This window comes from Hyla sarda, chromosome 5 (genome assembly GCF_029499605.1).
Source record: "Hyla sarda isolate aHylSar1 chromosome 5, aHylSar1.hap1, whole genome shotgun sequence".
In the NCBI taxonomy this organism is placed as follows: Eukaryota; Metazoa; Chordata; class Amphibia; order Anura; family Hylidae; genus Hyla; species Hyla sarda.
In genome coordinates, this window is record NC_079193.1 from 42,418,696 (window position 1) to 42,432,617 (window position 13,922).

General features: G+C 40.2%; 1 protein-coding gene and 1 long non-coding RNA gene across 12 annotated transcripts in view; one reads left to right on the forward strand and one right to left on the reverse strand.

The window, feature by feature from the left end:
* LOC130273115 (uncharacterized) overlaps positions 1 to 5,291 on the forward strand; it is an 86,900-nt gene extending 81,609 nt beyond the window's left edge. Inside the window, exons 2-3 of the long non-coding RNA XR_008843873.1 lie at positions 2,502 to 2,607; positions 4,943 to 5,291. This is a non-coding gene — a long non-coding RNA (uncharacterized LOC130273115). The remainder of the gene's footprint in view (positions 1 to 2,501; positions 2,608 to 4,942) is intronic.
* Positions 1 to 13,922, reverse strand: part of MKX (mohawk homeobox) — a 168,733-nt gene that overhangs the window by 50,666 nt on the left and 104,145 nt on the right. The gene's annotated exons all lie outside the window — the stretch shown is intronic.

Consider the following 13,922-nt stretch of genomic DNA (forward strand, 5'->3'; position numbering starts at 1 on the left):
ACTGCTACGTGTGTGCAACGATTGAGTGGTACCATTTGTTTTCCGCATGCAAACAATTATACAATCATTGGACGGTGTCGAGTAACCGTGCAGAGCATTACCATTAGTGCAAAATAAAGTGAGGTCATTGTCATAATAACCTTATGGGTGAAAAAACACCATCAGGTTGCACTGCAGTTTGTAAAAGCACCATGTCAGTTTTCAATAGTAAGTAATGGAAGAATTTCCTTGCAATGTTGTGTTGCAGTTGGATTGCAATTTCTAATATTGCAAGGAATTTTTTTCAATGTGTTTTCATCCTATACATACAAACTACAGTACCCTAAAACCAACCAGCTGGCCATGGAATTACAAAAGGTGGTATTTTGCATACACTCATAGATTAGAGAAGAAAATGCAATGTATTTATAGATATGTTATTGTACATGGTTGAACATATAACCCAAAAAAATATATAGTTTTTTTGGCACTTGCACTTTTGCGCGTGAAAATTAGTTTCATACATCTGAACTGGGTTGTTTCTGCAGAACATACATGGATTTCCACAAGCCCCATTCAGATCAGAACGACAATCCTGAAAACAGAAAAACACTCAGTCCACATTAACACACTGTGGATTAGTTACAGAATTTTCTTTGCAGAATCTGCACTGAAATTCTGCAGCAAAATATGGTACAATATAAGAGGATGAGTTTAATCAAAAATAATGTTAACGGTAATAGCTGCAATTCATCCACAAACGCCCACATGGTGGGGCCAGCTTAAGTGCCCAGCATTTCCATCCCCTATAGCTGCTTGCCTAATCATTCTCCTGCATTTGATAGGCAGTATCTGTTCTGTAGGGGATCAGCCCCACCCTGTAGGCACGTGCTGCTCGTTAGCTGCTACTTGCTTGGTTGACAAATTTGGAAATCCAAAGGTATGCCTGTGCCAGAGCTTTTAAGCCCTAGCTGACACTACCTTATAAAATTAAAAAAACAAAAGACAGATTCCCCAAAGTGTCCATGAAAAAAAAATTGTTTACATGTCGTAGGGACGTGTCAAAAGTTTTAATCAGTTGAGGCCTCAGTGCTTAGACCCCGCAGATCAGGAGAATGAGCAGGTATACTGCTTGTTTTACTCCCTGGCCTTTCAGAGATCTCTGTCTCCCTGTCACATAAACTTTAATGGAGCAGCATGACAAAGATCACTGAGAGCCAGGGAGTAAAGGACACTACCGTGCACTTCTCCCTGATCCCTCTACTGATCAGTGCCTCACCATCCCCAACTGATAAAACTTTTGACATGTTTTAGTGACTTTGCCCATATAAAGAATCATTGACCTTTTGTATAGCCCTTTCATTTTTAGAAAACATCATCTAATTTTCATCTAAAAGCACAGTATACTCTAAACCAGTGATGCCCAACTTGTGGCCCACATGTGCTTTCTCAATAGTAACTGAACCGCATATAATGTGAACAGAGATGTGGCCCTGACTAACCATAATGTGCAGCCCACTGATGGAATAAAGTGCTGCCTCTAAGATTCTATTATATGCCCAGTTGTTTATTCAGTGTCAACATTTTAAAGCAAAGTAGCTCTACTTCTGAAGGACAAGAGCCAGCAATGGGCGGTAGCTACATCTAATAGGCGGCACTAGATAGCTGTCTCCCCCTTCAGGAGGAGAGCTACTCTGCATACTTTTTGCCATGGATCAATGCATGGTCTATAAGACTCTCCATGTCTGTTTAGCGATCTCCTGAAGAAGGCACTGACTGGATCTTACAACTTAAAGTACTATTGTTACAATGAGCAAACACTTTTGAACAAACAGTATAGGAACTATTTTTTTAAACCCTGTATGTTGAATATATCCGAGTTCCACTGGTGTATTTAATTCCAAAAAAACATACTATAAGAAAGGAACTAAATTGTCTTTGTGTAATCATTACACAAAATATTCCAAAATACATGTTTCCTTGGGGGAAATGCAAATGCACGTTACCTTCTTTAGCTATATTTATTTTAGCTGACCTCATTCCAGGGTCTGCTCTGCCTCCACCCACTGCTGGATCCATTTTCTCTCCCTTTTTTTGTTTTAGTCACACTCACAAATCCAAATACAGCACATCCACTTCTGCACCCACATCCAAACCACACCATCCATTCCACCCATAGTGCAGTGCCAAAGACAATCTCAGTCTGGAACAGTGCACCTTCCCAGAACTGCCTGGGATCGATGTTTTCATTTAGCCATTTTAAACTAATTTGACCGAGTTCTCCATCCTATGGTTTGGAAACAGGTGGAGATGGATTTGCTTATGTGCTTCTGTCAAGAGAATTGCTATAACATTTTAACATGCTTGCTATGTCCCTGGGCATGCCACGCATCCTTCGATCGTTTAGAAAAGTCCTCTACATCAGATTGTTAATGTTAAGGATTTTTATTGCAGGAATACATGTCTGGGTTGAACATTTGATACAAAAAAACACATTTGTTTAGTTTCATTGTGTCCTGCAGGATTACCAGGTTCTCGAAAGATCAAAGACTTGGACCAACAACCAAGTTGACTACACTTATAGTTGAAGCAGTCATGAACAAACAGTACACCATTACCATTTCATAGGTAAGCTTGTATTACCTTGTGTCTGACAGCTGTATCTTAGTAATGCAAATGGTTGACATAAAAATAAATTGCCAAAAAGCAATATGCCTTACTATAAAAAGAACGTCTAATTCTGTATACACTAAAAAGAGTTTGGCTGTTGACTAGCACATCTGATCCTGTAAAGTATTTCGCTCTTCCCTTCACAATGAATTTCAATCCAAACTTAGACAAAAGTAGCTCTGTGTTATTCCATATAGTCGTGCAATGAGCTTTATAATGCATATGTTTCAAAAACACTTTCCTCACAGCAGCTCTGGTGTTCACAACTAAACTCTGTATGGTCCTTTACATAAATTGGTTTTATGGTCCAAGTCAACATCTAACCATAGTTTAAGCATAGGCAACCTTTGGGACTGCAGATGTTTTAGACTACATCTTCCATGTAAGAGCATCATTCGAGATGTAATACGAAACATTTGAACTGCCAAAGTTTGCCTATGCCTGCCCTAGTCCGATGGTGCCCATTCTTTTATCACTGGTATATATTTCAAACAACCCCCATGGTTGTATGCTATAAAAAGGTATCATGGGAAAAATCACTGATGTGACTATATAAAATCAACAAAATTGGTAAATGCCAGCACATAAAGTATAACCAAGCACAGAAAGGTCCCAAATGAAACCCCTGACAGGTAGGCAATGCTAAATTTATAACATTGAAACACCAAATCATTAGATGTTTTAAGCCAGACATTGTTTTACTTGACAAAGCCTCAAAAAGTATCACATGCTCCTTTGAATTCAAATTAGCATAACCAAAATCCTTGTAATGCTTGATCTGATAAGACCGTAGCTGTTGGCATCTATGGTTCTTACTTTATTACAGAAGGAAGTTCAGTAACTGCTTGCAGTGTATTGTTAACCCTTCACTATACTTATGAAAAAAATTTGGCCGAATACTACATCAGATTTTTTCATCCTAAAGTTCTAAATGAAGATAAAGAAATTGAAGTTAAACCGATGTGTCAAAAATATTAGACTTAGTCATTTAATAGTCCAAAAGATCACAAAGGAACTTATGGTGACCTCTAGGAGTATACCATCAAAAGTACACTAAACAACAATGGAGTGAATGCAACTGGAACAATGTCTTGTGAACAGATAAAACCAACAAAAAGCTCTTTGGTTTAAATGAGTGTCATATTTGGACAAAGGAAAACATTGCATTACAGCATAAACAATCTCATACCGTCTGTAATCCACATTTATAAAACAATGAATTGTAAATTTTACCATCAAAATTCTAAAGGATATGCGAGCTGAAGAAAACATGGGTCAGGCAGAGAGACAACAACAATAAGCACCCATATCGTTCTACTAAAGAATAATTAAAGAAGAATAACGTTAAAGGTTTTGGCCAAGTCAAAGTTAAATAATGGCCAGTCAAGTCCTGACCTTAATCCAATAGAAATGGTATGGAAGGGACCAGAGCAGTTCAGGGAACGAAACTTAACAACATAAGAGAGTTAAAGCTGTTTTGTAGAGAGGAATGGGCTAAAATTTCTCAATGTGCAGGGCTAACCAACACTGGAAATCTTTAGATGCGGTTATGGCTGCACAACATATTAGATACTGGAAGCAAAGGTTCACATAATTTTGCCACTCACAGACATGATATATAGCATTCTTTCCTTAATAAACAACTGACCTGAGGTGTGCTGAGGTGAGAATGCCAAAAAAAGGGTTCATACCCTGAAAAAAAGACAGGATGAAGGGGGAAATGGACCACCCTAAGAGCGGTCTGTGACCCCCTGCTGTTAGAGGTCACTTGGCCAGCGTTAAATACCCATCCCTAGCACCATCTACAAACTGACCTGAGGTGTGGGAGGTCAGAGGTCGGTATGCCAAAAAAGGGCGGTGTTGCCTGAAGGGAGAACAGAAGAAGCGGGAGGGGAGGGAGGGGCAATGAATCCTGCTTGTTGGAATGGCTTGTGATCCCTGCCACAAAACCAAGTTTGACTCCACCAGCCTTGCAGTTAGCCGGTGTTAGAGGTCATTTGACTAGCATTAAATACCCAACCCTACCTCCCACCAAAAACTGACCTGAGGTGTGCCAGGGTCAGAGGTCGGTATGCCGATAAAAGGCGGATACCCTGAAGATAGAACAAAAAAAAGGGGGGGGGGGAAGGGGGGCAGCAAGTGAACTACTTTAAGAACGGTCCATAACCTCTCCCACAAACCAAGACTTGCCTCCCCCAGCCTTGCACATTTGTTTTTATACATTAATATTTAAAAAAAAATGTTTTAAATGTAATATTTAAAAATGTTTTTATTTATTTTTAATATTTTTTAGTAAAAGATTGAAGAGCCTGCTGGACCATGGGAGAGTGCATGATGTGAAGCAATTACTTAGCCAGTGTTTCCCAACTAGCGTGCCTCCAACTTTTTGTGTTCCAAGCTTAAAAGTCCTAGATGCACAGTATGACGCATCCCGGAGGAGCCTGGCAGACGCCATTGACCTATAACAGGGTCTGTCGGGGTCTCATAACGGTCTAGGTTTTGATTTGTCGTTTAGTGATTCGCTTGCTGTCAAATTTGAGAGAATTGCCAACGCCAGTGTTTTATTTCACCCAACAATGACGTTATCAGCTTATACAAGTAGCCATTGTATATATATTTATTTAATCAGTACTTTTCCCCAGCACTATTTCCAACAATTGTTTTTACACCCAGTCTGTATAATTCAATCTATACATTTCTTATAATAATTGCTTGGAACAGATCACACATTGTTTTTCCAAGGCAAACATAATAATGGACCTGAGAGAATTTAACATTATATTATTATATTATTTATGTTAAATAAATCGACTTCGGGGGTCCCCAAACTTTGAACTACTAGAATAAGTAACAGATTTAGCCCCCCTTTTAAAAAAATATATAAAAAATTAAATCAATAAATGTTCATTGGATATAAGCAATAAAAAAAAAAAAACAAAGGCGTGCCTGCATTGAATTATTATAGAATCCATAAATATTATTACTGCAAACATGAAATACTCCGACTTTATTAAGTAGGTTGTGCCCTGCCCTTAACTGGCTGCTTAACATGCAGTAACCATTTTGCTTATAGCGGAAAAAAAATCCACAAACCTTCCAGAGCAAACATTTCTTAGAAACCGAGGCACATTCGCAAGAAACTGAGCGTTCAGCGCGGTTCAGTGTTTTGCATTTTGTGATGGCAAAGTTAATAGAGCGTAAAACGAAGACGTGTTTTAAGATGAAGTGTTCGGGCCAGTCGTAAATCTCTATGGCAACAAAAATTACGAGTCAACCCTCTTTATACAGTTGCGTATTAGAAACCAGTTGGTGGAGGCTCAGTACACAAGTGAACTAGAGGAACAATAACACTAGCAATAATAATATTGCACACTTAAAGGGAACGCGTCATCAGAAAATGACCTATTGTTTAGCTTTTATATTAAACAGATTTTTAATGAATTTTTGTTGATTTTTTTATGATTTTTCTAATTATCTTATCTTAAAACCATCCTGAAATATTGCAATTCTCATTCTGGCCACTAAGCCTAATAAGCTGAAACTTCCTGTTCTGTAGAGCAAACCTTTTGGCAGTCTCCTCCTTAGGCTATGTTCACACGACAGAATATGCCCAGTTTCGCAAAAATTCAGTTTGCTTTCTGAATGGAATTGTGGCATTCCGGCGGAATTGAGAAAGAATTTCGGTGAAATTTTGTGTTCTCAAAACAGAGAATTCTGCTGAAACTCAAAGTCTCATTGACTTCAATGGAATTCCTTTGCGGAAGTAGGCAATATTAAATACTGGTCTTTAAATTCAGCTGTGTAAATAGAGGTCCCAGTGAGGTCAATGGGCAGTAAAGTTTGGCAAAATATCTGATGGAATTCTTCAGTGGAATTCCACACAGAAATTCCACCATGGGAACATAGCCTTATCCTTACAGGGATGATTAGACCAACAAATAAACTAATATATAGATAAGATAGGACCAGGCCATTCACAGTATGTAAAGGTTAACCTACCATTCTCCCTGCACAATGACCTCTGTACAGGTTACAAAGCATGCCTAGAAAACTCTCCCAAGTAAGCAAAATGGGTCAGCTCCAGTATATTATGTCCATGAGGCTTGCTCTAAAACATATCTCTAAGTGCTGTTAAAAACATCTTAGGAAATATAGTGACCCCATAATAAAATGCAAAAACATGTGTCAAAGAACTTTAAAATGATCCCAATTATTTTCAAGGCTATGTTCCCATTTGACAGACCAAACTGTAACTCAATGGCGGGCCATAAAACAATGTACCTGACACAGTATTGTGGCTTCTAATGCATAAAAACATGTGAACAAATAACATCTCTTATTCCCTGGGGTTAAAGAGTACCTATCATTAACTAAACTTTCCATAATTCCCCTCCCAATTTGTCCATGACTCTATTTCTATCCTTGTCATTATTTCTAGTTAAAACCCCATGTAAATACCTTTTTCCCTCTATCTTCGGTAGCCCAGTTTTGAGCTGTGTATGAGGGGAGGAAGTGGGCGAGGCCCAGAAGGCACAACGTCATCTGAGGCCTGCCAGGGCCGGCTTCCACCCTTTTACCTTTATTCAGCCACTCGGGGCCACTCGGGAGCACGCATACAGGCTGAGTACAGGGCAGGGACAGCAGCCTCTGAGTCTCCTCCTCTCTGTTTAGCTATACACGTGCCATACAGAGAGGAGGAACGTTGGAGCACAGAGCTGCTGTGCACTGCAGGGATACACGAACAGCGTTAGCTCCCGCCTGTCTGATTGACAAGCGGGGAGCTGCGCTCAGCATGTGACTTCGGACTCAGCAGCAAGGCCGGCGTGAGTCCGAAATCAATGAAACAGGGACTCCTAGGGAGACCCCCTAGTGGCCAAACTTTCAAAACTAAAAAACACATGAAAGGAAACATATTTTTTTAAACAATACAATTACAAACTTAATCTACATATCTTAAGCTATAAAATATTTAAAAAAAACTTTTGATGAGAGGTACTCTTTAAACTATCTTTCTTAACTCTGACTATGGTGATACAACTGTTCAGTATCCCCTGCATTTCTGGGTCTTACACTGATGTAACACTGTTGGACATTAACCCCTTAAGGACCAGGCCATTTTATACCTTAAGGACCGGAGCGTTTTTTGCAATTCTGACCACTGTCACTTTAAACATTAATAACTCTGGAATGCTTTTAGTTATCATTCTGATTCCGAGATTGTTTTTTCGTGACATATTCTACTTTAACATAGTGGTAAAATTTTATGGTAACTTGCATCATTTCTTGGTGAAAAATCCCAAAATTTGACGAAAAAATTGAAAATTTTGCATTTTTCTAACTTTGAAGCTCTCTGCTTGTAAGGAAAATGGATATTCAAAATAAATTTATTTTTTATTCACATATACAATATGTCTACTTTATGATTGCATCATAAAATTGACGAGTTTTTACTTTTGGAAGACACCAGAGGGCTTCAAAGTTCAGCAGCAATTTTCCAAATTTTCACAAAATTTTCAAACTCAATATTTTTCAGGGACCAGTTCAGGTTTGAAGTGGATTTGAAGGGTCTTCATATTAGAAATACACCATAAATGACCCCATTATAAAAACTACACCCCCCAAAGTATTCAAAATGCCATTCAGTAAGTGTGTTAACCCTTTAGGTGTTTCACAGGAATAGCAGCAAAGTGAAGGAGAAAATTCAAAATCTTCATTTTTTACACTCGCACGTTCTTGTAGACCCAATTTTTTTATGTTTGCAAGGGGTAAAAGGAGAAAATTTTTACTTGTGTTTGTAGCCCAATTCCTCTCGAGTAAGCACATACCTCATATGTCTATGTTAATTGTTCGGCGGGCGCAGTAGAGGGCTCAGAAGCGAAGGAGCGACAAGGGGATTTTGGAGAGTATATTTTTCTGAAATGGTTTTTGGGGGGCATGTTGCATTTAGGAAGCCCCTATGGTGCCAGAACAGCTAAAACCGCCCACATGCCATACCATTTTGGAAACTAGACCCCTTGAGGAACGTAACAAGGAATTAAGTGAGCCTTAATACCCCACAGGGGTTTCACAACTTTTGCAAATGTAAAAAAAAAAAAAAAAAAAAAATCTAAAATGCTTGGTTTCCCAAAAATTTGACATTTTTACAAAGGGTTAAATCCAAAAATACCCCCCAAAATTTGAAGCCCAATTTCTCCCGATTCAGAAAACACCCCATATGGGGGTGAAAAGTGCTCTGCTGGCGCACTACAGGTCCCAGAAGAGAAGGAGTCACATTTGGCTTTTTTGAAGCAAATTTTGCTCTGGGGGCATGCCTCATTTAGGAAGCCCCTATGGTGCCAGGACAGCAAAAAAAAAACACATGGCATACCATTTTGGAAACTAGATCCCTTGGGGAACGTAACAAGGGGTAAAGTGAACCTTAATACCCCACAGGGGTTTCACGACTTTGGCATATGCAAAAAAAAAAAGAATAAATTTTACCAAAAATGCTTGATTTCCCAAAAATTTTACATTTTTACAAAGGGTTAAAGCAGAAAATACCCCCCAAAATTGGAAGCCCAATTTCACCCGATTCAGAAAACACCCCATATGGGGGTGAAAAGTGCTCTGTTGGCGCACTACAGGTCCCAGAAGAGAAGGAGTCACATTTGGCTTTTTTGAAGCAAATTTTGCTCTGGGGGCATGCCTCTTTTAGGAAGCCCCTATGGTGCCAGGACAGCAAAAAAAAAACACATGGCATACCATTTTGGAAACTAGACCCCTTGGGGAACGTAACAAGGGGTAAAGTGAACCTTAATACCCCACAGGGGTTTCACGACTTTGGCATATGCAAAAAAAAAAGAATAAATTTTACCAAAAATGCTTGGTTTCCCAAAAATTTTACATTTTTACAAAGGGTTAAAGCAGAAAATACCCACCAAAATTTGAAGCCCAATTTCTCCCGATTCAGAAAACACCCCATATGGGGGTGAAAAGTGCTCTGCTGGCGCACTACAGGTCCTAGAAGAGAAGGAGTCACATTTGGCTTTTTTGAAGCAAATTTTGCTCTGGGGGCATGCCTCTTTTAGGAAGCCCCTATGGTGCCAGGACAGCAAAAAAAAACACATGGCATACCATTTTGGAAACTAGACCCCTTGGGGAACGTAACAAGGGGTAAAGTGAACCTTAATACCCCACAGGGGTTTCACGACTTTGGCATATGCAAAAAAAAAAGAATAAATTTTACCAAAAATGCTTGATTTCCCAAAAATTTAACATTTTTACAAAGGGTTAAAGCAGAAAATACCCCCCAAAATTTGAAGCCCAATTTCTCCCGATTCAGAAAACACCCCATATGGGGGTGAAAAGTGCTCTGCTGGCGCACTACAGGTCCCAGAAGAGAAGGAGTCACATTTGGCTTTTTTGAAGCAAATTTTGCTCTGGGGGCATGCCTCATTTAGGAAGCCCCTATGGTGCCAGGACAGCAAAAAAAAAACACATGGCATACCATTTTGGAAACTAGACCCCTTGGGGAACGTAACAAGGGGTAAAGTGAACCTTAATACCCCACAAGGGTTTCACGACTTTGGCATATGCAAAAAAAAAAGAATACATTTTACCAAAAATGCTTGGTTTCCCAAAAATTTTACATTTTTACAAAGGGTTAAAGCAGAAAATACCCCCCAAAATTTGAAGCCCAATTTCTCCCGATTCAGAAAACACCCCATATGGGGGTGAAAAGTGCTCTGCTGGCGCACTACAGGTCCCAGAAGAGAAGGAGTCACATTTGGCTTTTTTGAAGCAAATTTTGCTCTGGGGGCATGCCTCATTTAGGAAGCCCCTATGGTGCCAGGACAGCAAAAAAAAAACACATGGCATACCATTTTGGAAACTAGACCCCTTGGGAAACGTAACAAGGGGTAAAGTGAACCTTAATACCCCACAAGGGTTTCACGACTTTGGCATATGCAAAAAAAAAAGAATAAATTTTACCAAAAATGCTTGGTTTCCCAAAAATTTTACATTTTTACAAAGGGTTAAAGCAGAAAATACCCCCCAAAATTTGAAGCCCAATTTCTCCCGATTCAGAAAACACCCCATATGGGGGTGAAAAGTGCTCTGTTGGCGCACTACAGGTCCCAGAAGAGAAGGAGTCACATTTGGCTTTTTTGAAGCAAATTTTGCTCTGGGGGCATGCCTCTTTTAGGAAGCCCCTATGGTGCCAGGACAGCAAAAAAAAAACACATGGCATACCATTTTGGAAACTAGACCCCTTGGAGAACGTAACAAGGGGTAAAGTGAACCTTAATACCCCACAAGGGTTTCACGACTTTGGCATATGCAAAAAAAAAAGAAAAAATTTTACCAAAAATGCTTGGTTTCCCAAAAATTTTACATTTTTACAAAGGGTTAAAGCAGAAAATACCCCCCAAAATTTGAAGCCCAATTTCTCCCGATTCAGAAAACACCCCATATGGGGGTGAAAAGTGCTCTGCTGGCGCACTACAGGTCCCAGAAGAGAAGGAGTCACATTTGGCTTTTTTGAAGCAAATTTTGCTCTGGGGGCATGCCTCATTTAGGAAGCCCCTATGGTGCCAGGACAGCAAAAAAAAAACACATGGCATACCATTTTGGAAACTAGACCCCTTGGGAAACGTAACAAGGGGTAAAGTGAACCTTAATACCCCACAAGGGTTTCACGACTTTGGCATATGCAAAAAAAAAAAAGAATACATTTTACCAAAAATGCTTGATTTCCCAAAAACTTTACATTTTTACAAAGGGTTAAAGCAGAAAATACCCCCCAAAATTTGAAGCCCAATTTCTCCCGATTCAGAAAACACCCCATATGGGGGTGAAAAGTGCTCTGCTGGCGCACTACAGGTCCCAGAAGAGAAGGAGTCACATTTGGCTTTTTTGAAGCAAATTTTGCTCTGGGGGCATGCCTCATTTAGGAAGCCCCTATGGTGCCAGGACAGCAAAAAAAAAACACATGGCATACCATTTTGGAAACTAGACCCCTTGGGGAACGTAACAAGGGGTAAAGTGAACCTTAATACCCCACAAGGGTTTCACGACTTTGGCATATGCAAAAAAAAAAGAATACATTTTACCAAAAATGCTTGGTTTCCCAAAAATTTAACATTTTTACAAAGGGTTAAAGCAGAAAATACCCCCCAAAATTTGAAGCCCAATTTCTCCCGATTCAGAAAACACCCCATATGGGGGTGAAAAGTGCTCTGTTGGCGCACTACAGGTCCCAGAAGAGAAGGAGTCACATTTGGCTTTTTTGAAGCAAATTTTGCTCTGGGGGCATGCCTCTTTTAGGAAGCCCCTATGGTGCCAGGACAGCAAAAAAAAAAACACATGGCATACCATTTTGGAAACTAGACCCCTTGGGGAACGTAACAAGGGGTAAAGTGAACCTTAATACCCCACAGGGGTTTCACGACTTTGGCATATGCAAAAAAAAAAGAATAAATTTTACCAAAAAAGCTTGGTTTCCCAAAAATTTTACATTTTTACAAAGGGTTAAAGCAGAAAATACCCCCCAAAATTTGAAGTCCAATTTCTCCTGATTCAGAAAACGCCCCATATGGGGGTGAAAAGTGCTCTGCTGGCGCACTACAGGTCTCAGAAGAGGAGTTACAAATTTTGCTCTGGGGACATGCCGCATTTCGGAAGCCCCTATGGTGCCAGGACAGTAAAAAAAAAAAAAAAACATGGCATACATTTTGGAAACTAGACCCCTTGGGGAACGTAACAGTGAGTACTTACACCTCACAGGTTTTTTGAAAAGTGGGCCATAAATTGAAAAATTAGATTTTTTTACAGTAAAATGCTGGGGTTACCCAATTATTAACATTTTCACAAGGGGTAATATGAGGAATTGGGTTACACATTTTGGAGGGCTTTTCCCCCTGACTATAAAAATACATCCACATATGGGGTAACGTGCTGGACGGGCGCACAACAAGGCTCAGAAGTCATAGAGGTCACTTTGTATTTGTGACCTTTGGCATATCAGTAGCTGACGGTTACATACATTCCGAGGAAAATACAAAAATGAAACACCCACATGTGGCACCATTACAGAAAGTACCCACCCTGAGGATTGGGTATAGGGGTAAAGAGGACATTTTTAATGCACAGGTGTTTCCTAAATTTATTTTCCAGGAATGGATGAAGGGTAGCTTTTGAAAATTGCAATTTTCAACCTATACTCTGCTTCATTTTTCTGGGAACAACTAACATGTGACTCCGAATTGTCGCCTGGAAATACGACAGAGCTCAGCGAGAACTCTTCGCATTTGAGGCGGATGTTTGTTACGGACCTAACAGTTACATACATTCAGAGGAAAATACAAGAAAGGAACACCCACATGTGAGCCTATTACAAACAGTACACCCCCTAAGGAAGGTGTATAGGGTGAAGTGGAGATTTGGAACAGACGGGTGTTCCCTTCATTTATTTTCCAGAAATGGATGAAGTGTACTATGGGGGGGGGGGAAAATTGTAATTTTAGAACTGATATGCCAATTATTTTCCCAGAATGATGACCCAGAGTACAGCCAAAAGTAAAAATGATGCCCGCCCCAAACCCTATACTCTGAATCATCATTCTGGGAAGGGGATATGTGGGGCCGTCCCTATTCTGTTACCTCAAATGCGCAACCCGCTCAGGTGGAGAGAGAGAGCGTTGCGCATTTGAGGCAACTGCAAACCTCCAATGCTGTTGACTCTGTGTCCCATGACCCATTTTTGGGGGACAAAGATATTATGAGGGGCATTGGGAAAGAGGTTTTGGGTTTGATTTTTTGGGGGTAGGGTATTTTGGTATAAAATTTGGAAGATAATGTACCCTGGACTGGTACATTGGAGCCGAATTCTGGGGAATGAAATTTAGGGCAAAGGATGGAAAATTTAGTACTCCATGGAAGTGTGATACTCCCTGAAGCAGCCTATGCAGAGGCCCGGATGATCGGGGCAAGTGTCACACTGAGTGGTGGTGTCCCTCCGTCTCCCCTTCCTGTGACACACTCTGCATCTTTTCTGGGTTCGTCCCGACCTTCCAGTGTTGGGGATCACACCTGGAAAGTGTTGGCCGGGGACGATCCGGGGACCTAAAGTTCCAGAGGTGCTCTGACCCGCTCTTTGGCGATCACCATAGATGAGGGCCTTTAGAACTACCTCTTGGAACTCCAGGTATGTCCCTGTGTTGCCAGCGTTCTGGTACAGTATAAAAGAGTTGTACATGGCAACCTGTACCATGTAGACCGCAACCTTTTTATAC